This window comes from Rhinopithecus roxellana, chromosome 8 (genome assembly GCF_007565055.1).
Source record: "Rhinopithecus roxellana isolate Shanxi Qingling chromosome 8, ASM756505v1, whole genome shotgun sequence".
Lineage (NCBI taxonomy): Eukaryota > Metazoa > Chordata > Mammalia > Primates > Cercopithecidae > Rhinopithecus > Rhinopithecus roxellana.
Window position 1 is genome coordinate 100,155,251 of NC_044556.1, and position 27,968 is coordinate 100,183,218.

At 40.4% G+C, this 27,968-nt stretch overlaps 1 protein-coding gene across 5 annotated transcripts in view; it reads right to left on the reverse strand.

The window, feature by feature from the left end:
* Positions 1-27,968, reverse strand: part of LYST (lysosomal trafficking regulator) — a 229,277-nt gene that overhangs the window by 166,002 nt on the left and 35,307 nt on the right. For all 5 annotated transcript variants that reach the window (XM_030937161.1, XM_030937164.1, XM_030937163.1 and 2 more), the window contains exon 2: positions 6,453-6,542. The gene's annotated coding sequence lies outside the window, so the exon portion shown is untranslated. The remainder of the gene's footprint in view (positions 1-6,452; positions 6,543-27,968) is intronic.

Here is a 27,968-nt window from a genome sequence, read left to right on the forward strand (position 1 = left end):
TTGGGTATATACCCAGTAGTGGGATGGCTGGGTCATATGGTACATCTAGTTCTAGATCCTTGATGAATTGCCATACTCTTTTTCCATAATGGTTGAACTAGTTTACAATCCCACCAACAGTGTAAAAGTGTTCCTATTTCTCCACATCCTCTCCAGCACCTGTTGTTTCCTGACTTTTTAATGATTGCCATTCTAACTGGTGTGAGATGGTATCTCATTGTGGTTTTGATTTGCATCTCTCTGATGGCCAGTGATGATGAGCATTTTTTCATGTGTCTGTTGGCTGTATGAATGTCTTCTTTTGAGAAATGTCTGTTCATATCCTTTGCCCACTTTTTGATGGGGTTGTTTGCTTTTTTCTTGTAAATTTGTTTGAGTTCTTTGTAGATTCTGGATATTAGCCCTTTGTCAGATGAGTAGATTGCAAAAATTTTCTCCCATTCTGTAGGTTGCCTGTTCACTCTGATGGTAGCTTCTTTTGCTGTGCAGAATGTCTTTAGTTTAATTAGATCCCATTTGTCAATTTTGGCTTTTGCTGCCATTGCTTTTGGTGTTTTACACATGAAGTCCTTGCCCATGCCTATGTCCTGAATGGTACTACCTAGGTTCTCTTCTAGGGTTTTTATGGTATTAGGTCTAACATTTAAGTCTCTAATCCATCTTGAATCAATTTTCATATAAGGAGTAAGGAAAGGATCCAGTTTCAGCTTTCTACTTATGGCTAGCCAATTTTCCCAGCACCATTTATTAAATAGGGAGTCCTTTCCCCATTTCTGGTTTCTCTCAGGTTTGTCAAAGATCAGATGGCTGTAGATGTGTGGTATTATTTCTGAGGACTCTGTTCTGTTCCATTGGTCTATATCTCTGTTTTGGTACCAGTACCATGCTGTTTTGGTTACTGTAGCCTTGTAGTATAGTTTGAAGTCAGGTAGCGTGATGCCTCCAGCTTTGTTCTTTTGACTTAGGATTGTCTTGGCAATGCGGGCTCTTTTTTGGTTCCATATGAACTTTAAAGCCATTTTTTTCCAGTTCTGTGAAGAAACTCATTGGTAGCTTGATGGGGATGGCATTGAATCTATAAATAACCTTGGGCAGTATGGCCATTTTCACGATATTGATTCTTCCTATCCATGAGCATGGTATGTTCTTCCATTTGTTAGTGTCCTCTTTTATTTCACTGAGCAGTGGTTTGTAGTTCTCCTTGAAGAGGTCCTTTACATCCCTTGTAAGTTGGATTCCTAGGTATTTTATTCTATTTGAAGCAATTCTGAATGGAAGTTCATTCATGATTTGGCTCTCTGTTTGTCTGTTCCTGGTGTATAAGAATGCTTGTGATTTTTGCACATTGATTTTGTATCCTGAGACTTTGCTGAAGTTGCTTATCAGCTTAAGGAGATTTTGGGCTGAGACAATGGGGTTTTCTAAATATACAATCATGTCATCTGCAAACAGGGACAATTTGACTTCTTCTTTTCCTAACTGGATACCCTTTATTTCTTTCTCTTGCCTGATTGCCCTAGCCAGAACTTCCAACACTATGTTGAATAGGAGTGGTGAGAGAGGGCATCCCTGTCTTGTGCCAGTTTTCAAAGGGAATTTTTCCAGTTTTTGCCCGTTCAGTATGATATTGGCTGTGGGTTTGTCATAAATAGCTCTTATTATTTTGAGGTACGTTCCATCAATACCGAATTTATTGAGCGTTTTTAGCATGAACGGCTGTTGAATTTTGTCAAAAGCCTTTCCTGCATCTATTGAGATAATCATGTGGTTCTTGTCTTTGGTTCTGTTTATATGCTGGATTACGTTTATTGATTTGCGAATGTTGAACCAGCCTTGCATCCCAGGGATGAAGCCCACTTGATCATGGTGGATAAGCTTTTTGATGTGCTGCTGAATCCGGTTTGCCAGTATTTTATTGAGGATTTTTGCATCGATGTTCATCAGGGATATTGGTCTAAAATTTTCTTTTTTTGTTGTGTCTCTGCCAGACTTTGGTATCAGGATGATGTTGGCCTCATAAAATGAGTTAGGGAGGATTCCCTCTTTTTCTATTGATTGGAATAGTTTCAGAAGGAATGGTACCAGCTCCTCTTTGTACCTCTGGTAGAATTCAGCTGTGAATCCATCTGGTCCTGGACTTTTTTTGGTGGGTAGGCTATTAATTATTGCCTCAATTTCAGAGCCTGCTATTGGTCTATTCAGGGATTCAACTTCTTCCTGGTTTAGCCTTGGGAGAGTGTAAGTGTCCAGGAAATTATCCATTTCTTCTAGATTTTCTAGTTGATTTGCGTAGAGGTGTTTAGAGTATTCTCTGATGGTAGTTTGTATTTCTGTGGGGTCGGTGGTGATATCCCCTTTATCATTTTTTATTGCGTCTATTTGATTCCTCTCTTTTCTTCTTTATTAGTCTTGCTAGCGGTCTGTCAATTTTGTTGATCTTTTCAAAAAACCAGCTCCTGGATTCATTGATTTTTTGGAGGGTTTTTCGTGTCTCAATCTCCTTCAGTTCTGCTCTGATCTTAGTTATTTCTTGCCTTCTGCTAGCTTTTGAATGTGTTTGCTCTTGCTTCTCCAGTTCTTTTAATTGTGATGTTAGAGTGTCAATTTTAGATCTTTCCAGCTTTCTATTGTGGGCATTTAGTGCTATAAATTTCCCTCTACACACTGCTTTAAATGTGTCCCAGAGATTCTGGTATGTTGTATCTTTGTTCTCATTGGTTTCAAAGAACATCTTTATTTCTGCCTTCATTTCGTTATGTACCCAGTAGTCATTCAGGAGCAGGTTGTTCAGTTTCCATGTAGTTGAGCGGTTTTGATTGAGTTTCTTAGTCCTGAGTTCTAGTTTGATTGCACTGTGGTCTGAGAGACAGTTTGTTATAATTTCTGTTCCTGTACATTTGCTAAGGAGTACTTTACTTCCAATTATGTGGTCAATTTTGGAATAAGTGCGATGTGGTGCTGAGAAGAATGTATATTCTGTTGATTTGGGGTGGAGAGTTCTATAGATGTCTATTAGGTCCGCTTGGTGCAGAGATGAGTTCAATTCCTGGATATCCTTGTTAACTTTCTGTCTCGTTGATCTGTCTAATGTTGACAGTGGAGTGTTGAAGTCTCCCATTATTATTGTATGGGAGTCTAAGTCTCTTTGTAAGTCTCTAAGGACTTGCTTTATGAATTTGGGTGCTCCTGTATTGGGTGCATATATATTTCGGATAGTTAGCTCTTCCTGTTGAATTGATCCCTTTACCATTATGTAATGGCCTTCTTTGTCTCTTTTGATCTTTGATGGTTTAAAGTCTATTTTATCAGAGACTAGGATTGCAACCCCTGCTTTTTTTTGTTCTCCATTTGCTTGGTAGATCTTCCTCCATCCCTTTATTTTGAGCCTATGTATGTCTCTGCATGTGAGATGGGTCTCCTGAATACAGCAGACTGATGGGTCTTGACTCTTTATCCAGTTTGCCAGTCTGTGTCTTTTAATTGGACCATTTAGTCCATTTACATTTAAGGTTAATATTGTTATGTGTGAACTTGATCCTGCCATTATGATATTAACTGGTTATTTTGCTCGTTAGTTGATGCAGTTTCTTCCTAGCCTCGATGGTCTTTACATTTTGGCATGTTTTTGCAATGGCTGGTACCGGTTGTTCCTTTCCATGTTTAGGGCTTCCTTCAGGGTCTCTTGTAAGGCAGGCCTGGTGGTGACAAAATCTCTAAGCATTTGCTTATCTGTAAAGATTTTATTTCTCCTTCACTGATGAAACTTAGTTTGGCTGGATATGAAATTCTGGGTTGAAAATTCTTTTCTTTGAGAATGTTGAATACTGGCCCCCACTCTCTTCTGGCTTGTAGAGTTTCTGCCGAGAGGTCTGCTGTTAGTCTGATGGCCTTCCCTTTGTGGGTAACCCGACCTTTCTCTCTGGCTGCCCTTAAGATTTTTTTCCTTCATTTCAACTTTGGTGAATCTGGCAATTATGTGTCTTGGAGTTGCTCCTCTCGAGGAGTATCTTTGTGGTGTTCTCTGTATTTCCTGAATTTGAATGTTGGCCTGCCCTACTAGGTTGGGGAAGTTCTCCTGGATGATATCCTGAAGAGTGTTTTCCAACTTGGTTCCCTTTTCCCCCTCACTTTCAGGCACCCCAATCAGATGTAGATTTGGTCTTTTTACATAATCCCATACTTCTTGCAGGCTTTGTTCATTTCTTTTTCTTCTTTTTTCTTTTGGTTTCTCTTCTCGCTTCATTTCATTCATTTGATCCTCAATCGCTGATACTCTTTCTTCCAGTTGATCAAGTCGGTTACTGAAGCTTGTGCATTTGTCACGTATTTCTCGTGTCATGGTTTTCATCTCTGTCATTTCATTTATGACCTTCTCTGCATTAATTATTCTAGCTATCAATTATTCAACTCTTTTTTCAAGATTTTTAGTTTATTTGCGCTGGGTACGTAATTCCTCCTTTAGCTCTGAGAAGGTTGATGGACTGAAGCCTTCTTCTCTCATCTCGTCAAAGTCATTCTCTGACCAGCTTTGATCCATTGCTGGCGATGAGCTGCGCTCCTTTGCAGGGGGAGACGTGCTCTTATTTTTTGAATTTCCAGCTTTTCTGCCCTGCTTCTTCCCCATCTTTGTGGTTTTATCTGTCTCTGGTCTTTGATGATGGTGACGTACTGATGGGGTTTTGGTATAGGTGTTCTTCCTGTTTGATAGTTTTCCTTCTAATAGTCAGGACCCTCAGCTGTAGGTCTGTTGGAGATTGCCTGAGGTCCACTCCTGACCCTGTTTGCCTGGGTATCAGCAGCAGAGGTTGCAGAAGATAGAATATTGCTGAACAGCGAGTGTACCTGTCTGATTCTTACTTTGGAAGCTTCCTCTCAGGGGTGTACTCCACCCTGTGAGGTGTGGGGTGTCAGACTGCCCCTAGTGGGGGATGTCTCCCAGTTAGGCTATTCAGGGGTCAGGGACCCACTTGAGCAGGCAGTCTGTCCGTTCTCAGATCTCAACCTCCGTGTTGGGAGATCCACTGCTCTCTTCAAAGCTGTCAGACAGAGTTGTTCGGGTCTGCACAGGCCTCTGCTGCTTCCCCTGTTGTTTTTTAGCTGTGCCCTGTCCCCAGAGGTGGAGTCTACAGAAACAGGCAGGTTTCCTTGAGCTGCTGTGAGCTCCACCCAGTTCGAGCTTCCCAGCGGCTTTGTTTACCTACTTAAGCCTCAGCAATGGCGCGCGCCCCTCCCCCAGCCTCGCTGCTGCCTTGCAGTTAGATTGCAGACTGCTGTGCTAGCAATGAGGGAGGCTCCATGGCCATGGGACCCTCCCGGCCAGGTGTGGGTATAATCTCCTGGTGTGCCTGTTTGCTTAAAGCGCAGTATTGGGGTGGGAATTACCCGATTTTCCAGGTGTTGTGTGTCTCAGTTCGCCTGGCTAGGAAAAGGGATTCCCTTCCTCCTTGCGCTTCCCAAGTGAGGCAATGCCTCGCCCTGCTTCAGCTCTCGCTGGTCGGGCTGCAGCAGCTGACCAGCACCGATTGTCCGGCACTCCCCAGTGAGATGACCCCAGTACCTCAGTTGAAAATGCAGAAATCACCGGTCTTCTGTGTCGCTCGCGCTGGGAGTTTGAGACTGGAGCTGTTCCTATTTGGCCATCTTGCTCCGCCTCCACTGCTGTTATTTCATAGGGTAGGTTTTACATATTTCTTGTTAGGTTTATTTCAAGGTGCTTTATATTTTTGCCATTATTATGAATGGGATTTTGTTTTCCATTATATATTCTAGGATTTAAAACTGGTATATAGTAGGCACATAGGAAGTGGATTTCTTTTGATATAATAATCATATATCTAAACTTCTTTCTGAGCTTTTTTATTATTTTGTTTTGAATTTCCCAGATTTAATACTCTATAATCTACAAATAACAAAAATTCTGAATTATCTTATCCAATATTCATATAATTTCCATTATTCTATCTAATTGTATTAGTTTGCATTAACAGAACAACATCAGTTGTGGTGATGGGGACACTTTTGCTTTGTACATTAAGAAGCATTTGCCTCTTCCTAACAGAAATATTGAATTTAATTGAATGACTTTCAGCCATTTTGAATGTCAACTGAAAAGATGATTGCACAGTATTTTCTTTAAATTTTTTTCTAATATTTAAAGTAACCAGAAACAAAGAATATATAACACGAGGTTATAGCCAACAACCAGATATAAATAGTACACTGTATATATCCTCTGGCAACTTTGCTTTTTCCTCTTAATGTTATGTTCATTCCATTAAACCATCATGCAATATACCATTGTATGGATAAACCACAAACTATACATCCATCTCTATTAAGAAAAGTTTAGCTGTTTTAACTTTGGGGTTTAATGAATGTCACATAATTATGTAGTTTCAAGCCTTCAAAATCAAGCATGTTGATGGTTAATATTTATTACATTATATACTTACCAGTCTTTCACCACTGCTATAACATTTAGAGTCTATATCATTTGCGCTCATAAACTAGATGAAACAAATGTTCTTAGAACAAAGCTTCACCTACAAAAAAAAAAAAAAAGACAAACATATTAATGACAATAGTAAACCACAAATAATTTTAACAAATAAAGTTGTGACGTAATCAGTGGCCATTCTTCATACACGATGTATGAAACAACCAGTGAAATTTTTAAATCTCAGGAGCACACTAAAAAAATGCCTACTTCAAGAATTCCTCTTGAGAGGGAATCTTGGAACACAGTGGTCTGAAAAAGCAACTCAATAATAGCTCTCTACTTTTCCTCTTCCAGTTCTTAACTTAAAACCTCCAGGTAAATCACAAGTTAAATGCAAAGGAGAATTAGACCAATCTTCTTAACACTAGAATCTAGGAGGCAGTGGAATATCTAAATACTATCAAGAAAAAAAGGTCTTCAAAGTTCCTAGGTACAGCCATTACTTTCCTGTTAGGATGAAAGGTATTTGAGGATACATAAGAACTTAGACAATACTAAAACCAAACATCAATTTATTAATCATCATCAAGTTTCATATCTTTATTGAAGTTTTTAAATGAATTAATCTTTTGTGTACAATATAATGAAGGTTATTTCTAGAAGACTAAAGGATAAATTTCTATTTCTGGGATAGCAACAGGATAGTTCTCTTTAGTTACCTGTTCTCCCCTTCTCTATAGTTTTGACCAGGAAGAAGCATGAAAAATGTTTCCTTACCAAGTTATGCAGCAAACAGGAAGATATTTTGAATTACAAGTTTTTAAATCAGACTTTTTAAAAGTTATTTTTATTTTTAAAAAAAACAAGACAGGGTCTCACTATGTTGCCCAGGCTAGTCTTGAACTGCTGAGCTCAAGTGATCTGCCCGCCTCAGCCTCCCAAAGTACTGGGATTAAAGGCGTGAGCCACTGTACCTGGCCCAGAGTGATCTTTAATTACTTCAAAATGCTCAAATCTGGAAAACTGTCTTGAGTTTCTTTCAGCTTGCCAAACAGTTCTTGTACCACACATTATTCTAGGCACTTGAAGATAAACCAGGCAGAAAACAGCTGTGTTAGACTACGCAGGGCTTTCTGTGAATTAGGAAAAAACATCCCTTCCTGATGAGAGCAGCTTCACAGCAGGGCACACAGCTGTCAAAGCACAGGGTGTATTTCAGTCCCACCCCCTCACTCCTCTGGCAGAGCACCAGAAAGCAGTATATCAACTGCTCAACCAAGTGAATTAGCCCTGGAATAGAGTCCTAATACACCTTCCATACCTGTTCCTGCTGCCTCCTGAGCTAATCAATACCATGCAATTTTTTTTTTTTTTTTGTGAGGAGTTTCACTCTTTCACCCAGGCTTGAGTGCAGTGGCGCGATTTCGGGCCTCACTGCAACCTCCACCGCCTGGGTTCAAGCGATTCTCTTGCCTCAGCCTCCCGAGTAGCTGGGATTACAAGCACCCGCCATCGTGCATGGCTAATTTTTGTATTTTTAATAGAGAGGGGGTTTCGCCATGTTGGCCAGGCTGGTCTCAAACTCCTGACCTCAGGTGATTCACCCACCTCGGCCTCCCAAAGTGCTAGGATTACAGATGTGAGCCACTGGGCCCAGCCCATGCAGATATTTTTAACTTTAAAATTATGGAAAGGGAAAAAATAAAATTATGGGAGGGAAATTATGGGTCAAATTATGAGCCTAAAGATGGTATTACATTAGCTGCTCTGACTACTACCACCCTCCAGCTTGGACTACCACAAGGTAGAGCCATCTATCTTGCGATGCTAAAATGATTCCAGCTAACTCAGCATGGCGGTAAGAAGTGAAAGCTGGCAGCTGGTCAGCTAGATCTGTCTGTTTCTCTTATTGAGGGACATTTTCTAGGCCAAGCTGAGGGATTTATCTAATGCTCTTAAACTGGCATGGCTTCTTTATCTCTGTATTTTACAAAGCCTCACTTGGATATCTATGCAGTTTCATTTTATCCAAGATCCTAATTCTAACCACCAGCACAGTCACATGTGTCCTCCTTCAGTCTGCCAGCACTGTTTATACACACCTGTATTCTAATTTTTATCATCCTGTATCATTCTAGGTGTCCAGAATGTCTGGAAGTAGATACATTTTTAATAACGATGCCCTTAGGCCATTATATATTTGCCTCTGCTTCCAAACTACATAGACACATCCTGTAGTTACTTATCTATAACTGTTTCACCCTCTAGGTCACAAGTTACTTAAGGCCAGGGACCCTGTCTTATTACTTTTTACCTTTTATAGCTATAATGCCCAATTTTAAATCTAACTTTATTACTATAATTTCAATTTCTAATACAACAATTGTTATGTCATAATAAAGCTTGCCCCAACAATATTCCTAGAATTTTTATATCCTTAACATTTATCATAAATGAAAAACATAGTAACAAATGCCTACAATCATATAAACGACCTTCTCAGCAAAATAATGTTTCACTTTTTCTCATATAGAGACTGGTAAAATGTAAAATATGAACAAGCAAAAACAAAAGATACATAAACAAATGCTAATTTAATGTATTAGCTACATCGCCTCATTTTATGTCATCAGAAATTTCATCAATATGTCATCTAATTCAACAAATGTCATTGAACATTTACTGTATGTGAGCTACTAATTTACACACTGAGTTTAGAGCAGAATCAAAATCCTTACCATCATGTATTACAGTGGGGTAGAGACAGATGAAAAGCAAACATACACTATAATGTCAGGTCATGTTAATTCGATGAAAAAGTAAAACAAAGTAAGGGTATAGAGTGATAGGAATGCTGCTTCAGATAGGATGGACAAAGAAGGTCTGACGCAGTAATATTTGAGCAAAAACTTGAATGGAATAAGTAAATGGACCATGTGGGTATCTGGGAAATGTATGTTCCAAGTCACTGAGACAAATGCATGCTGGATGCACTGGATATTGAGTGCAAGAGGAAAAGAGGTAAAAAATAATCGCAAAGGAAAAAGTGAGAAAAGTCAACCCATTCTTGCTTCTCAGGAACTCAAGTAAGGCATGGAAAGAGGAAATAGAAGTGTTCCCCAGAAACCATTTCTCCCCAAGAATGGAAGTCCCTCCCCATGTCCACCCAAAAAAGACTATAAGGTGTTTTAGCCTGTGTGAAGAATAGTACTCTTTACTGATAGGTAAGACTGACATAAGAGCAGTTGGGAGGGAAAATAATGTTCAGCTGTAGCTATGTAAGGTGTGACAGCTTTCTTAGAAATTAAGTAATCAAGCAGGCAGCTGAAGATCGAAACAGGCAGGGAAGCTGGAACTAGTGAATCAGTCTGGGAATCATCAGCATGTCATCGATAAATTTTTCAAGCCATGGGACTAGACAGATGAAATAACCCAGAGCAGAGCTGCTCACCAGAGCTTTCTGAGATGATGAGCCTGTTCTATAATTTCTGCCACACAATATAGCAGACAAAAGCCACATGTGGCTAGGGGCTACCATAATGAACAATGGGGACCTGGAGAATGAGTGTAAGGGAGCAGAGAAGTGTTACGACTAAGCCCTGGGCTTAGCATGGCTGAGTCAAGGGAGAGGGTAGGCATCCAACACAGGAGACTGAGAAGTAACAGCAAGTGAGGCGGGAGAAAAATCAGGTGAGTGGTATCTCCCAGAAACCAGGTGAAGAAAGCTTGAAACAGAAAAGAGTAATCAATGGTATCAAAATTATGAGAGAAAGCTGGTGGGTGCAGTGGCTTAAGCCTGTAATCTGAGCACTTTGGGAGGCTGAGGTAGGCTAATCATTTGAGGCCAGGAGTTCAAGAACAGCCTGGGCAACATGGCGAAATTCCATCTCTACTAAAAATACAAAAATTAGCCGGGCATGGTGCTACGCATCTGTAATCCTAGCTACTAGGGAGGATGAAGTATGAGAACTGCTTGAACCTGAAAGGCGGAGGTTGCAGTGAGCTGAGATTGCACCACTGCACACCAGCCTGGGTGAGAGTGAAACCCTGTTTCAAAAAAAAAAAAAAAAGAATTCTGAGAAGTTAAGTAAGATGAAGACTGGGAATTGACCGCTGGGTTTAGCAACATGGAAGTTACTGACAATCTTTTCAAAGAACAGTCTTTATGGAGTGGGAAAGAATGGTGAGGAAATGAAGGCAAGCAATTTAGACAGCTCTTTTGAGAAGTTCTGCCACAAAGCATGCAAGGGAATGGGAGGTGGCTTGAGGGGTACATGAGATAAGTGAGGTTAAAAAAACACCTGATTAATATTATAGCTTGTTTCTAAGCTGAAATATAGCATATTTCTCTAACAGAGAAAAGAAAATAGATGAAAAACTAGAATGAGAAGAGATAATTCTAGGAACAATGAGTAGGCAAAATGAAGAGGACCAATGTACAAGTGGAAGGAACAGTGGCAGTTCATCCAATTGAATAAGAAGCATGTCAGAGAATATGAGTACAGACGTAGGAAGATTAGTATATTTGGCAATAGGAGGACCAAGAAGTTTTTTTCAGGGGCTTCTATTTTCTTGGTGCAATAAACAGCAAGATTGCCAGCTGAGAGTGAGAAGCGGGGAGGAGGTGTTAAACCCATGAGTGTGACAGGGTCAAAAAACAGCAGCCTATAAGAGACTTCCTGCCAGGCTGCCAATGAGTAACTAAATTAAGATTGGGTTCCACTGTTCAATAACTATACCCATACTATAATCCAATTCTCCTTCATGTTCCCAAGTATAGAATGGTAGACTGTCAAATACCCGATGGGAATCCAGACATATTACAGCTGCAGCATCCTCCTAATCTGTAAATGTAGAATCTAGGGGTAGAAACTGGGTGATCTGGAATGAATTCTTAGAGAGCCCACATAACCTTTATTGCTCATCTTTTCTTTAAGTATAATATTTGAAAATCTTTAAAAATGATCTCTAGAGTCTTTTGTGGAAGTAACATCGAGTTTACAAAAATCTATGGAATCTACATTATTTTTTATTTTAGAACATTATTCCTCTACAGGCTTCTACAAGTTTTCACATTTCACCATAATTACTCAAAGATTATTAGTTCAGCAATGACATTAACAACTGCTCTCAGAATCTAACCCTGAGATGTGAATTCATTTTAGAGCATCCAGAGTTCTGATACAATCTCCTCCCCAATCTTGGGCTTCAATTTTCTCCTATTATTCTTCTCACTTCTACCCTTATTAGTCTGTGTATAGCTCCTTCTCCATGTCAGAGAAGACAAGAAAGCTAAGAAGTTTCATTTGTTCTCTGTATCTGATTATTGGGTCCATTTGTTGATAAGAATCTATTATTTATTTGACATATTCATTCTCTCTCTCTCCCCCCCTTCTACTGCCCCACCCCCCACCCCCACACCCTTACTGTCTTTCTTTTTGTAGAGACAGGGTCTCACCATGTTGTCCAGGCTGGTCTCGAACTCCTGGGCTCAAGTGAACCTCCCGCCTTGGCTTCCCAAAGTGTTGGGATTACAGGCATGAGCGACTGCACCTGGCCTCATTTTCATTCTCTACATATAAAATGTAAAAGGTCAGGCCAACCTTTTTCAAAATTTTAGCTCATTATTCCACCAGGATTGTGTTCCTATTCCATAGGTTTTATATGTGTGTGTGTATATATGTACACACATATATATATAAATACATATATATATATGTATTTTTTTTTTTTTTTTTGAGACAAAATCTCGCTCTGTTGCCCAGGCTGGAGTGCAGTGGCATGATCTTGGCTCACTGCAACCTCCACCTCCCAGGTTCAAGTTGGCCAGGCTGATCTCAAACTCCTGAGCTCAGGTGATCCGCCCACTTCCACCCTCCCAAAGTGCTGGGATTACAGGCGTGATCCACTGCACCCAGCCATTTAGTTTCGTATCCTTCTTTCTTTCTTGTGCATATTATTTAAAAATCAGTTCATGCCTGGCACAGTGGCTCATGCATGTAATCTCAGCACTTTGGGAGGCCGAGGTGGGTGGATCACCTAAGGTTAGGAGTTCGAGACCAGCCTGGCCAACATGGAGAACCCCCGTCTCTACTAAAAATACAAAAATTAGCCATGTGCGGTGGCACATGCCTATAGTCCCAGCAACTCGGAAGGCTGAGGCAGGAGAATCGCTTGAACCTGGGAGAGGAGGTTGCAGTGAGCTGAGATCGCACCACTGCACTCCAGCCTGGGCGACAGAGCGAGACTCTGTCTCAAAAATAAATAAATAAATAAATAAATAAATAAATAAATAAAATGATTAGTTCATATGGCCACTTATCCTATCCCTTTCCTTCACATATTACTTCCAATTGTTTAGTACAGATACTGCCTATGATCACCTTACAACAACTTTCCCTTCAAGAGACTATCTCTGGCATCTTACATACCTTTTCTTTGAATTTTAGGAACTCTGTATTCCAATTCTCTATATTCCGGCTTTGTTCCATACTCCTCTTCCTGTTAGTCTGTCAGCTATCATTTACAAAACAACCACTTTGAATCAAACACTAAGAACATAAAGTAATTCCAGTCTCTGCCCTCAAGAAGATTACATTATGGTGGCAAAGGCAAATCAATATATAGGGTACTAGGTACTGCTAAGGGACACTTAACCCAATTTGAGTGGCCAGGGAAGCTTCATGAAGAGTAAACTGAAGTTGTACAGGTAAAGGGAGAAAAGAAGGGAAGAAAAGCATTAGAGATGGAAGGAGCAGCTCAAGTTAAGTCACTGAGGAAATTACAGTAAGTTTGGTATCACAACTACAAAATGAGAAACAGGAAAATTGAGGATGGAGGGAGTGGCTGGCAAAGACCAGATGGTGAAAGGCTTTGTACACTATGCTAAGAACCTTGGGCTTTAATCTATTGGCTAGTAAGTCTTATCAGAATCACCTATAGAATTTGTCTAGGCCCGATCATCAGAGACCCTAATCCGCTAAACCCACAGCAAGACCTAAACATTGGTATTTTTAACAAGCTTCATAGGTGATTCTAATGAACAGTCGGGCTGAGACCCACTGCTACAGGTGACAGGAAGCCCAAGAATTATTTTGAACATGTGAGTGACATGATCAATCTTGAACACATAGGTCATTCTAGTGGCAATGTGGAAGACACATTTTATGGAGACTCCAGCTGCATGAAAACCACTTTGGAGACTGGTATAATACTCCAAGAAAATGGTAAGGAGATCTTTTTCTAAAGCAACAGTAGAAGAATATAATTTTGATAAATATCCAAGAGTCAAAATGAGCACAATTTTGGTGATTAATTGGATGGAGAAGTAAGTGGTAAGGGAGGGATCAGGACAACTCTCTGAATACTAGCTTGGTTAACTGGCTAAATGGTACTGCCACCTGCGAAGCACACACAAGAAGAACTAAGGAATGTGTGCAGAGTCTGCTGTCAGGACAAAACCACTCCACACCACGTGAGCTGAGTCTTCGGTATATTAGGCCAGTGACCAACTTCTTTACAGTGACTACTAAGACTAAATCCAGCATGCCTTTCATTCCAATTTCAGCAATGCTCAAAACATATACCTTCTCAACAACCATCCTTAACTCCATCTCATGGTTTCCAATGCCAGACCGAATAAGGAAATAGGCAAGTATAGACTCTTCTGAGAAGGCAGGATTAGAAAAGAAAAACAGAAAAGAGAGAGGAGCTGGAGAAAGAGGCATAGGTCAAGGAAGGTTTTTTTTTTTTAAGTATTTGTTTTTGATTTTTTTTTTTAAGGAATTGGAAGAACCGTATTTTTAGGCTATAAGAAATAAGAGGTGGTGTGGCGTTGGCAGCCATCCCCTATCAGCTCCGATTGTGTGTACTTCTTCCCAGCATCACTGGCACCATGTTGGTAACTTAAAATCACCATAGTGAGAGTATTTACGCCACGGAAATGGGCAAATGCTACATATTAGGGTCTTTTGTGTTCCTTTCTCCAGGAGAGCCAATTTACTAGCATACCACTGCAGCCAGCACAAGGGAAGATACTGAAGACAGGGGCAAGAGAACGAATGAATGAAGGACAAAATTCATAGAGAAAATAAGTGTGGATTGGATCAAGGGCATAGGTGAAGAGGTTAGGCTGGGGCGGGAGAAGCAGGCGGGGACACATCATTCTCTGAGGCTGAGGGAAAGGAGGTAGGGAGAGTTGCTGATATAGAAAACAGGTGGAAGGCCAGAAACTGAGAGAGCTCAAGAATGACAGCCTCGATTTTTTTCATTCAAGTAACAGGCAAAGTCCTCTGCTTAAAGAAGGGGGCCTAGACCATCCTGGCTAACACGGTGAAACTCCGTCTCTACTAAAAAAAAAAAGAAACAAAAAATTAGCCGGGTGTGGTGGCGGGTGCCTGTAGTCTCAGCTACTCGGGAAGCTGGGGCAGCAGAATGGCGTGAACCTGGGAGGCGGAGCTTGCAGTAAGCCTAGATCGGGCCACTGCACTCCAGCCTGGACGACAGAGCGAGACTCTGTCTCAAAAAATAAAAAAGAAAGAAAGAAAGAAAAAAAGGGGGGGGGGGTCTAGAGATTGGCGGCTAAAGGCTAAGTAATTTAGAATAATTATTGGAAGAATAGTCAAATGGGGGAAAGTAGTGATGACAGACAAAAGGATTTACTGGTTGGCTACTAGCTTAGCAGAGATGGAAAACCACGAATTTCTAGTGGTATGGATTTTTTCAGATATTTCAGATTCAATAGCAGGATTCAGCTGCTTGGGTCTAATAGTAGACAATGCAGACTGTTATCACTGATCTGGAAATGGGAGTTTTGGTGGGTGGAGGCAGCAGAAGCATAAGTGAAAGGGACCCAAGGGTATGGGTGGAAGAACAGTCCTTACGGCCAAAAACGAGACACAGTCTGTGTAGGAAAAAGAAAGAGGCCAGGAAAATAAGTATTGATAGACAAGGAGAAAATCCAGGCAACCAAGGAAGTGTGGATCTCTACAAGACTGAAGAGTACACAATGTGGGAATTAAGATGTTAGAATTTTTAGATTTCTGAAACAAGCAGTCCCAGATGACAACAACATCCAGAGTGTGGCCCTGCAAGCAGATGTCTAAAGTGAAGTGAAAGTTAAGGTCCCTGCAGTTAAGTAACCATGAAGCTAGTATTTTTGGACAACAGATCATTGTAAGTTCTTAAAATGAAAGCTCTATAATGACAGAGATTTTGTCTGTTGTATTCACTGCTAAATCTCTAGCATCTAGAACAGAACACAGCTAACAGAAGGCATTCAATGCTACTCATTTGTTGAATGAATGGCATGGCCTCTCAGGATTTTCATTAGGTTAACTTGTCTAATTAAGTCCCTCGTAGTCAAATTAGGCCAAAGATAGACTCAGAGTACTGGCTCCCTGGATCATTTCCTTTACCTTCTGGAAATGAAATGGTCACTAAAGTAAGTCAACAGTGGCTCTGCTTTCATTGAGTAAGACTTCCTGCAGACATTTGGATAGTTAACTTTGACATCTTAGCTCTGTTCTGGTTCTGTGATTAATTTCCACAACTTATTATCCACATAAAAGATTACAGAATTAAGCTATCACCCTCAGTCTTGTGGATTTTCACGCATTTATCTTCTTGACATAGAGAACTACTACACCTGCCCCTCACACCAAGTCATGATCACATATATTCATATATATCACATATATATTCACTGCAACCTCCACCTCCCAGGTTCAAGTTGGCCAGGCTGATCTCAAACTCCTGAGCTCAGGTGATCCGCCCACTTCCACCCTCCCAAAGTGCTGGGATTACAGGCGTGATCCACTGCACCCAGCCATTTAGTTTCGTATCCTTCTTTCTTTCTTGTGCATATTATTTAAAAATCAGTTCATGCCTGGCACAGTGGCTCATGCATGTAATCTCAGCACTTTGGGAGGCCGAGGTGGGTGGATCACCTAAGGTTAGGAGTTCGAGACCAGCCTGGCCAACATGGAGAACCCCCGTCTCTACTAAAAATACAAAAATTAGCCATGTGCGGTGGCACATGCCTATAGTCCCAGCAACTCGGAAGGCTGAGGCAGGAGAATCGCTTGAACCTGGGAGAGGAGGTTGCAGTGAGCTGAGATCGCACCACTGCACTCCAGCCTGGGCGACAGAGCGAGACTCTGTCTCAAAAATAAATAAATAAATAAATAAATAAATAAATAAATAAATAAATAAATAAATAAAATGATTAGTTCATATGGCCACTTATCCTATCCCTTTCCTTCACATATTACTTCCAATTGTTTAGTACAGATACTGCCTATGATCACCTTACAACAACTTTCCCTTCAAGAGACTATCTCTGGCATCTTACATACCTTTTCTTTGAATTTTAGGAACTCTGTATTCCAATTCTCTATATTCCGGCTTTGTTCCATACTCCTCTTCCTGTTAGTCTGTCAGCTATCATTTACAAAACAACCACTTTGAATCAAACACTAAGAACATAAAGTAATTCCAGTCTCTGCCCTCAAGAAGATTACATTATGGTGGCAAAGGCAAATCAATATATAGGGTACTAGGTACTGCTAAGGGACACTTAACCCAATTTGAGTGGCCAGGGAAGCTTCATGAAGAGTAAACTGAAGTTGTACAGGTAAAGGGAGAAAAGAAGGGAAGAAAAGCATTAGAGATGGAAGGAGCAGCTCAAGTTAAGTCACTGAGGAAATTACAGTAAGTTTGGTATCACAACTACAAAATGAGAAACAGGAAAATTGAGGATGGAGGGAGTGGCTGGCAAAGACCAGATGGTGAAAGGCTTTGTACACTATGCTAAGAACCTTGGGCTTTAATCTATTGGCTAGTAAGTCTTATCAGAATCACCTATAGAATTTGTCTAGGCCCGATCATCAGAGACCCTAATCCGCTAAACCCACAGCAAGACCTAAACATTGGTATTTTTAACAAGCTTCATAGGTGATTCTAATGAACAGTCGGGCTGAGACCCACTGCTACAGGTGACAGGAAGCCCAAGAATTATTTTGAACATGTGAGTGACATGATCAATCTTGAACACATAGGTCATTCTAGTGGCAATGTGGAAGACACATTTTATGGAGACTCCAGCTGCATGAAAACCACTTTGGAGACTGGTATAATACTCCAAGAAAATGGTAAGGAGATCTTTTTCTAAAGCAACAGTAGAAGAATATAATTTTGATAAATATCCAAGAGTCAAAATGAGCACAATTTTGGTGATTAATTGGATGGAGAAGTAAGTGGTAAGGGAGGGATCAGGACAACTCTCTGAATACTAGCTTGGTTAACTGGCTAAATGGTACTGCCACCTGCGAAGCACACACAAGAAGAACTAAGGAATGTGTGCAGAGTCTGCTGTCAGGACAAAACCACTCCACACCACGTGAGCTGAGTCTTCGGTATATTAGGCCAGTGACCAACTTCTTTACAGTGACTACTAAGACTAAATCCAGCATGCCTTTCATTCCAATTTCAGCAATGCTCAAAACATATACCTTCTCAACAACCATCCTTAACTCCATCTCATGGTTTCCAATGCCAGACCGAATAAGGAAATAGGCAAGTATAGACTCTTCTGAGAAGGCAGGATTAGAAAAGAAAAACAGAAAAGAGAGAGGAGCTGGAGAAAGAGGCATAGGTCAAGGAAGGTTTTTTTTTTTTAAGTATTTGTTTTTGATTTTTTTTTTTTAAGGAATTGGAAGAACCGTATTTTTAGGCTATAAGAAATAAGAGGTGGTGTGGCGTTGGCAGCCATCCCCTATCAGCTCCGATTGTGTGTACTTCTTCCCAGCATCACTGGCACCATGTTGGTAACTTAAAATCACCATAGTGAGAGTATTTACGCCACGGAAATGGGCAAATGCTACATATTAGGGTCTTTTGTGTTCCTTTCTCCAGGAGAGCCAATTTACTAGCATACCACTGCAGCCAGCACAAGGGAAGATACTGAAGACAGGGGCAAGAGAACGAATGAATGAAGGACAAAATTCATAGAGAAAATAAGTGTGGATTGGATCAAGGGCATAGGTGAAGAGGTTAGGCTGGGGCGGGAGAAGCAGGCGGGGACACATCATTCTCTGAGGCTGAGGGAAAGGAGGTAGGGAGAGTTGCTGATATAGAAAACAGGTGGAAGGCCAGAAACTGAGAGAGCTCAAGAATGACAGCCTCGATTTTTTTCATTCAAGTAACAGGCAAAGTCCTCTGCTTAAAGAAGGGGGCCTAGACCATCCTGGCTAACACGGTGAAACTCCGTCTCTACTAAAAAAAAAAGAAACAAAAAATTAGCCGGGTGTGGTGGCGGGTGCCTGTAGTCTCAGCTACTCGGGAAGCTGGGGCAGCAGAATGGCGTGAACCTGGGAGGCGGAGCTTGCAGTAAGCCTAGATCGGGCCACTGCACTCCAGCCTGGACGACAGAGCGAGACTCTGTCTCAAAAAATAAAAAAGAAAGAAAGAAAGAAAAAAAGGGGGGGGGGTCTAGAGATTGGCGGCTAAAGGCTAAGTAATTTAGAATAATTATTGGAAGAATAGTCAAATGGGGGAAAGTAGTGATGACAGACAAAAGGATTTACTGGTTGGCTACTAGCTTAGCAGAGATGGAAAACCACGAATTTCTAGTGGTATGGATTTTTTCAGATATTTCAGATTCAATAGCAGGATTCAGCTGCTTGGGTCTAATAGTAGACAATGCAGACTGTTATCACTGATCTGGAAATGGGAGTTTTGGTGGGTGGAGGCAGCAGAAGCATAAGTGAAAGGGACCCAAGGGTATGGGTGGAAGAACAGTCCTTACGGCCAAAAACGAGACACAGTCTGTGTAGGAAAAAGAAAGAGGCCAGGAAAATAAGTATTGATAGACAAGGAGAAAATCCAGGCAACCAAGGAAGTGTGGATCTCTACAAGACTGAAGAGTACACAATGTGGGAATTAAGATGTTAGAATTTTTAGATTTCTGAAACAAGCAGTCCCAGATGACAACAACATCCAGAGTGTGGCCCTGCAAGCAGATGTCTAAAGTGAAGTGAAAGTTAAGGTCCCTGCAGTTAAGTAACCATGAAGCTAGTATTTTTGGACAACAGATCATTGTAAGTTCTTAAAATGAAAGCTCTATAATGACAGAGATTTTGTCTGTTGTATTCACTGCTAAATCTCTAGCATCTAGAACAGAACACAGCTAACAGAAGGCATTCAATGCTACTCATTTGTTGAATGAATGGCATGGCCTCTCAGGATTTTCATTAGGTTAACTTGTCTAATTAAGTCCCTCGTAGTCAAATTAGGCCAAAGATAGACTCAGAGTACTGGCTCCCTGGATCATTTCCTTTACCTTCTGGAAATGAAATGGTCACTAAAGTAAGTCAACAGTGGCTCTGCTTTCATTGAGTAAGACTTCCTGCAGACATTTGGATAGTTAACTTTGACATCTTAGCTCTGTTCTGGTTCTGTGATTAATTTCCACAACTTATTATCCACATAAAAGATTACAGAATTAAGCTATCACCCTCAGTCTTGTGGATTTTCACGCATTTATCTTCTTGACATAGAGAACTACTACACCTGCCCCTCACACCAAGTCATGATCACATATATTCTTCACTTTTAGGGCTGCTCCTCATATAATGGCATTTTTAGATGCCTTGTCATGTTTGTGTTCTAGGCAGTGCTACCAAGGACATTACATGTACCACTGAAAATACAATCTCAAGCTCAACAACAGGGCAAGAAATGGTCCCTAGGTGGCTGAGTTTCCTTTTCAATAAATATCAAATAGCCAGTGGCCCCAGTGATAAGAAGGGAAAGGGGTCCATTGTGCTACAGTTCCCTTTTTCACAAATTCATTAATTCCAATATTTATTTCTTAAATATTTTAATATTTATTAATATGCTCCAGCTCATTTTATTTTCACTATTTATGAATCTGTTCTGAATAGTGGGATATACATACAGTAGGCATCATAACAGTAGTGAAATAGGACCCAGAAGCAGCACATCAGGAATCTAGCAATATCTAGCTAGTCACACAGAGCTGTGTGAAGTTTGGCTTCTTCTTCCATAAACTACCCCACAGAGTTGCTATGTGGGAGCCCAAGAAATTACATAACCTCAGTAAACATTGTTGACAAATTTTACGGCTCTATGTAAATGCTCAGTACTAGCTGCACACCTTATGACAGACAGTGCCATCTGAAGGAAGAAAAAGATCACTGCAAGCTTTCCTCAGATGAGTGTGAGGAAAATGATGTTCTGCTTCATCACGCGGTTTCCAAGGAAGCACTGAAAAAAAAAAATAGGGAGTCCCTGTATTTTCTGCTTTTTCCCTGTCTTGCGGCTTCCACAAGAAAAAAAAAGAAGAAGTCAAAGGAAAAAACAGCAAAAAAGGTTATAATAATGATATTTATTCTTATAGCTTGATTAGAAAGCACACTTTTTCCTCATTAAACAGTAACACCCAAAAGACTTGATTGTTAGTCTTTCACCAAATGCCAAAAATCCTGGAAAATTCCCTTTTAAAATAACACTATGTGCTTGCCTAATTTTCTTAATTCAGTAGTATTAGAGAAATTGCCATTGGAAATACTTTTTTTCAAAAATGTTATGTGCCAAAGAGGAGACTGCGATAAATCAGTTATGGTAATAATTAGGCAAAATAATGTACAGAATAATAAATGCCCAATAAATTCTGTTAAATCAAAATCTGCCATGATTTGAAGCAGCCTTCTTGAAAATAAAAGGTTAGTTTATATGGATTTAACTATTCTAAATCCCATCTCTCCAGAGTTTAATATAAATTGATGACAGATTGATTAGCAACTTTCTCAAAGATCTCATATAGTCTTTACAACACATTAGGAGAAAAAAGAAAACACTATGCCATTTCATAAATGACATGAATAAAGGAATAAACATGAATAACTTAGAATCATATGTTGTCATAATGTCAGAAATTTTAGATATCATATTCTCTAACCCCACATTCTACAGTTGACAAAAACTGAGGCCTACAGGTCCACGGTCACAGAAATGATTAGTCACTGGACTCCCCCATCCCAGTTGTCTTGGAGTTACATATGTTTTTGGAGCTAATTAACTAGAACTGAAACAAGCAAGTTTAGAATATACATAGCCTTTCCTCTTCTATCAGGTCAATTAGTAATTAGACAACAGGCAAAGGTGTTTCCCTAACACTAAATACTACCTCTAAATGGTACCCAGAGCCTTTACTCAAGTCCACTGGATTGTAATACATACACCTGGAAATAAGATTTTTAAACCTCTCTCTACAAACTTTTTAAACTACAACATAGAACTATATGTCTGAAATGCAGGATGCTCGTGGGCGGAAGGGGACCAAAGCGGGCGGGGAAACTGCATTTGTTCAGATTAATATAATTCTCTTTAAAGAATAAGCCAGTTAAAGCATATCCGTTGAACTGTACAATATTTAAGCAAGAAAATATCTGTTAATCTAAGCTTTACTGTGTAACTTTTTAGTCAATACTAGATGTGCTAAGCAACAACCATCAGAATGATTCATAACTAAAGAGAGGAGCTCCTGGGATAACGGCGGATGGGAGGCAGGACTAGACTGCAGCTCTGGACAGAGCAGCATGCGGGGGCTCGCATTGTGAATTTTAGCTCCAGATCGACTGCAAGACCCAACCAGCAATCCCAAGAGGACCTACAGACCCTCTGAAGGAAGCAGATTGCTCCTGCAGGCCCCGGGAAACTAAATACTGTGAGTGCCCCAACTGTGCAAGTGGGAAAGGGAGACCCTCCTCTCCCGAACACACACTCCCACTGGAGAAGCGGAAGGTCTGTTTGCTGGAGAAGTTTCTGACCTCACCTGGAGCTGAGTCAAGTTAGAGAGCCAAGCTGAGCAAAATACAAGGGTAGAGAATGCAGCAGAAAGGCCCTAGGAGCTCCCTGGGTCCCTAAGTAGCCCATTCCTGCCTGGCACCACAAGGATCCATAGGGAGGGTGGCCAGAGGAGCGGGGGTAAAACTCCACAAGGAGAAGAAATTCTCTAGCCTAACTTTATAATAATTTGAACTGGGTGAGAAGCCTGCTGGCCAGAACTCGGGGGAGGGTGCAAATCCAGCTAGCGGACTTCACAGGTGGAGGGAAGAACTAAAGCCCTTTTCTTTCCCAGCTGAGAGGCGGATAGCCTCGGGGAAGTTTTCAAGCCCATCTAGCCCTCTAGGGAGTTCTAGGGCCCTGCCCACCGCAGATCTTTCTCTGTACTACTACAGCTGATGCTTTCTAGAAAGTGCCACCTCCTGGCAGGAGGCCAACCAGCACAAAAACAGAGCATTAAACCATGGCCAACCAGCACAAAAATGGAGCATTAAACCACCAAAGCTAAGGACCCTCACAGAGTCCATTGCACCCTCCACCACCTGCACCAGAACAGGCCCTGGTATCCATGGCTGAGAGACCCATAGATGGTTCACATCACAGGACTCTGTGCAGACAACCCCCAATACCAGCCTGGAGCCAGGTAGACTTGCTAGGTGGCTAGACCCAGAAGAGAGACAACAATCACTGCAGTTCGGCTCAAAGGAAGCCACATCCATAGGAAAAGGAGGAGCATACTACATCAAGGGAACACCCTGTGGGACAAAAGAATCTGAACAACAGTCTTCAGCCCTAGACCTTCCCTCTGACAGAGCCTACCCAAATGAGAAGGAACCAGAAAACCAACCCTGGTAATATGACAAAACAAGGCTCTTCAACACCCCCCAAAAATTTCTCTAGCTCACTAGCAATAGATCCAAACCAAGAAGAAATCCCTGATTTACCTGAAAAAGAATTCAGGGGGGTAGATATTAAGCTAATCAGGGAAGGACCAGAGAAAGACAAAGTCCAATGCAAGGAAATCCAAAAAATGATACAAGAAGTGAAGGGAGAAATATTCAAGGGAATAGATAGCATAAAGAAAACAAAAAAAAGGCCGGGCGCGGTGGCTCAAGCCTGTAATCCCAGCACTTTGGGAGGCCGAGACGGGCGGATCACGAGGTCAGGAGATCAAGACCATCCTGGCTAACATGGTGAAACCCCGTCTCTACTAAAAATACAAAAAACTAGCCGGGCGACCTGGCGGGCGCCTGTAGTCCCAGCTGCTCGGGAGGCTGAGGCAGGAGAATGGCGTGAACCCGGGAGGCGGAGCTTGCAGTGAGCTGAGATCCGGCCACTGCACTCCAGCCTGGGCGACAGAGCGAGACTCCATCTCAAAAAAAAAAAAAAAAAAAAAGAAAGAAAGAAAAAATTCAGGAAACTTCGGACACACTTTTAGAAATGCAAAATGCTCTGGAAAGTCTCAGCAATAGAACTAAACAAGTAGAAGAAAGAAATTCAGAGCTCGAAGATAAGGTCTTTGAATTAACCCAATACAACGAAGACAAAGAAAAAAGAATAAGAAAACATGAACAAAGCCTCCAAGAAATCTGGGATTCCGTTAAATGACCACACCCAAGAATAATCAGTGTTCCTGAGGAAGAAGAGAATTCTAAAAGCTTCAAAAACATATTTGGGGGAATAATTGAGGAAAACTTCCCTGGCCTTGCTAGAGACATGGACATCCAAATACAGAAGCGTAAAGATCACCTGGGAAATTCATCGCAAAAACGTCTTCGCATAGGCACATTGTCATCAGGTTATCCAAAGTTAAGATGAAGGAAAGAGGCCGGGCGCGGTGGCTGAAGCCTGTAATCCCAGCACTTTGGGAGGCCGAGACGGGCAGATCACAAGGTCAGGAGATCGAGACCATCCTAGCTAACACAGTGAAACCCAGTCTCTACTAAAAAATAAAATAAATAAATAAATAAATAAATAAATAAAACTAGCCAGGCGTGGTGGCGGGCGCCTGTAGTCCCAGCTATGCGGGAGGCTGAGGCAGGAGAACGGCATAAACCCGGGGGGCGGAGCTTGCAGTGAGCTGAGATCCGGCCACTTCACTCCAGCCTGGGCTGGAACAGAGCGAGACTCCGTCTCAAAAAAAAAAAAAAAAAGATGAAGGAAAGAATTTTAAGAGCTGTGAAACAGAAGCACCAGGAGGTAGCCTATAAAGGAAAACCTATGAGATTAACAGCAGATTTCTCAGCAGAAACCCTATAAGCTAGAAGGGATTGGGGCCCTATCTCCAGCCTCTTCAAACAAAACAATTATCAGCTAAGAATTTTGTATCCAGCAAAATTAAGCATCATATATGAAGGAAAGATACAGTCGTTTTCAGACAAACAAATGCTGAGAGAATTCGCCATCACCAAGCCACCACTAGAACTGCTAAAAGGAGCTCCAAGTCTTGAAACAAATCCTGGAAACACATCAAAACAGAACCTCTTTAAAGTATAAATCACACAGGACCTATAAAACAAAAATGCAAGTTAAAAAGCAAAAACAAAACAACAACAAAAAGTACACAGGCAGCGAGGCGCATGATGAATGCAAACATACCTCACATTTCAACGCTAACATTGAATGTAAATGGCCTAAATGCTCCACTTAAAAGATACAGAACCACAGAATGGATAAGAACTCACCAACCATCTATTGCCTTCAGGAGACTCACCTAACACATAAGGACTCAAATAAGGTAAAGGGGTGGGAAAAGGCATTTCATGCAAATAGACACCAAAAGCCAGCAGGATATTCTTATATTAGACAAAACAAACTTTAAAGCAACAGCAGTTAAAAGAGACAAACAGGGACATTATATAATGGTAAAAGGCCTTGTCCAACAGGAAGATATCACAATCCTAAACATTTATGCACCTAACACTGGAGCTCCCAAATTTATAAAACAATTACTAATAGACCTAAGAAATGAGATAGACAGCAACACAATAATAGTGGGGGACTTCAATACTCCACTGACAGCACCAGACAGGTCATCAACACAGAAAGTCAACAAAGAAACAATGAATTTAAACTATACCTTGGAACAAATGGACTTGACAGAGATATACAGATATTTCATACAATAACTGCAGAATATACATTCTATTCAACAGTACATGGAACTTTCTCAAAGATAGATCATATGACAGGCAACACAGCGAGTCTCAATAAATTTAAGAAAATTGAAATTATATCAAGCACTCTCTCAGACCACAGCGGCATAAAACTGGAAATCAACTCCAAAAGGAAGCTTCAAAACCATGCAAATACATGGAAATTAAATAACCTGCTCCTGAATGAGCATTGGGTCAAAAACGAAATCAAGATGGAAATTTAAAAATTCTTCAAACTGAATAACAATAATGACAAAACCTATCAAAACCTCTGTGATAGAGCAAAAGTAGTGCTAAGAGGAAAGTTCACAGTCCTAAATGCCTACATCAAAAAGTCTGAAAGAGCACAATCTAAGGTCACACCTCAAGGAACTAGAGAAACTAGAACAAAGCAAACCCAAACCCAGCAGAAGAAAGGAAATAACCGAGATCAGAGCAGAACTAAATCAAATTGAAACAAACAAAAAATGCAAAAGATAAATGAAACAAAAAGCTGGTTCTTTGAAAAGATAAATAAAATTGATAGACCATTAGCAAGATTAACCAAGAAAAGAAGAGAGAAAATCCAAATAACCTCATTAAGAAATGAAACGGGAGATATTATAACTGTTACCACTGAAATACAAAAGATCATTCAAGGCTACTGTGAATACATTTACAGACATAAACTAGAAAGTCTAGAAGAGATGGATACATTCCTGGGAAACTACAACCCTCCTAGCTTAAATCAGGAAGAATCAGATACTCTGAACAGACCCAGCTAGATTGAAATGGTAATTTAATAATTACCACTAAAAAAAAGTCCAGGACCAGAAAGATTCAAGGCAGAATTCAACCAGACATTTAAAGAAGAATTGGTACCAATCCTTTTGACACTATTCCACAAGACAGAGAAAGAGGGAATCCTCCCTAATTCATTCTATGAAGCCAGCATCACCCTAATACCAAAACCAGGAAAGGACATAACCAAAAAAGAAAACTACAGACCAATATCCTTGATGAACACAGATGCTAAAATCCTTAACAAAATACTAGCTAACAGAATCCAACAACATATCAAAAAGATAATCCACCATGATCAAGTGGGTTTCACACCAGGAGTGCAGGGATGGTTTAATATAAGTAAGTCAATAAATGTGATACACCACATAAACAGAATTAAAAACAAAAATCACATGATCATCTCAAGAGATGCAGAAAAAACATTCAACAAAATCCAGCATCCTTTATGAAAATTCTCAGCAAAACTGGAATACAAGGGTCATACCCTAATGTAATAAAAGCCATTTATGACAAACCCATAGCCAACATAATACTGTATGGGGAAAAGTTGAAAGCATTCCCTCTGAGAATTAAAACAACACAAGGATGCCCACTTTCACCATTCCTCCTTAACACAGTACTGGAAGTCCTAGCCAGACCAGCAGGACAAGAGAAATAAAGAGCATCAAAATCAGTAAAGAGGCAGTCAAACTTTCACTGTTTGCTGACAATATGATTGTTTACCTTGAAAACCTTAAGGACTCTTCTAGAAAGCTCATGCAACCGATAAAAGAATTCAACAAAGTTTCTGGATACAAGATTTCAACAAAGTTTCTGGATACAAGATTAATGTACACAAATCAGTAGCTCTTCTATACACCAACAGCAAACAAGTGGAGAATCAAATAAAGAACTCAACCCCTTTCACAATAGCTCCAAAAAAAAAAAAAAAAATACTTAGGAATACACCTAACAAAGGAATTGAAAGACCTCTACAAGGAAAACTACAAAACACTACTCAAAGAAATCACAAATGACACAAACAAATGGAAACACATCCCATGCTCATGGAAAGGTAGAATCAATATTGTGAAAATGACTATACTATTGCCAAAAGCAATCGACAAATTCAATACAATCCCCATCAAAATACCACTATCATTCTTCACAGAATTAGAAAAAAATTTCTAAAATTCATATGGAACCAAAAAAGAGCCCACATAGCCAAAGCAAGACTAAGCAAAAAGAACAAATCTGGAGGCATCACATTACCTGATTTCAAACTATACTAGAAGGCCATAGTCACCAAAATAGCATGGTAATGGTATAAAAATAGGCACATAGACCAATGGAACACAATAGAGAACCCAGAAATAAAGCCAAATACTTACAGCTAACTGATCTTCGACAAAGCAAACAAAAACATAAAGTGGGGAAAGGACATTCTTTTCAACAAATGGTGCTGGAATAATTGGCTAGCCACCTGTAGGAGAATGAAACTGGATCCTCATCTCTCATCTTACACAAAAATCAACTACACATGTACTAAGGACTTAAACCTAAGACCTGAAAGTATAAAAATTCTAGAAGATAACATTGGAAAAACTCTTCTAGACATTGGCTTAGGCAAGGATTTCATAACCAAGAAGCCAAAAGTAAATGCAATAACAACAAAGATAAATAGCTGGGACCTAATTAAACTAAAAAGCTTTTGCATGGCAAAAGGAACAGTCAGCAGAGTAAAC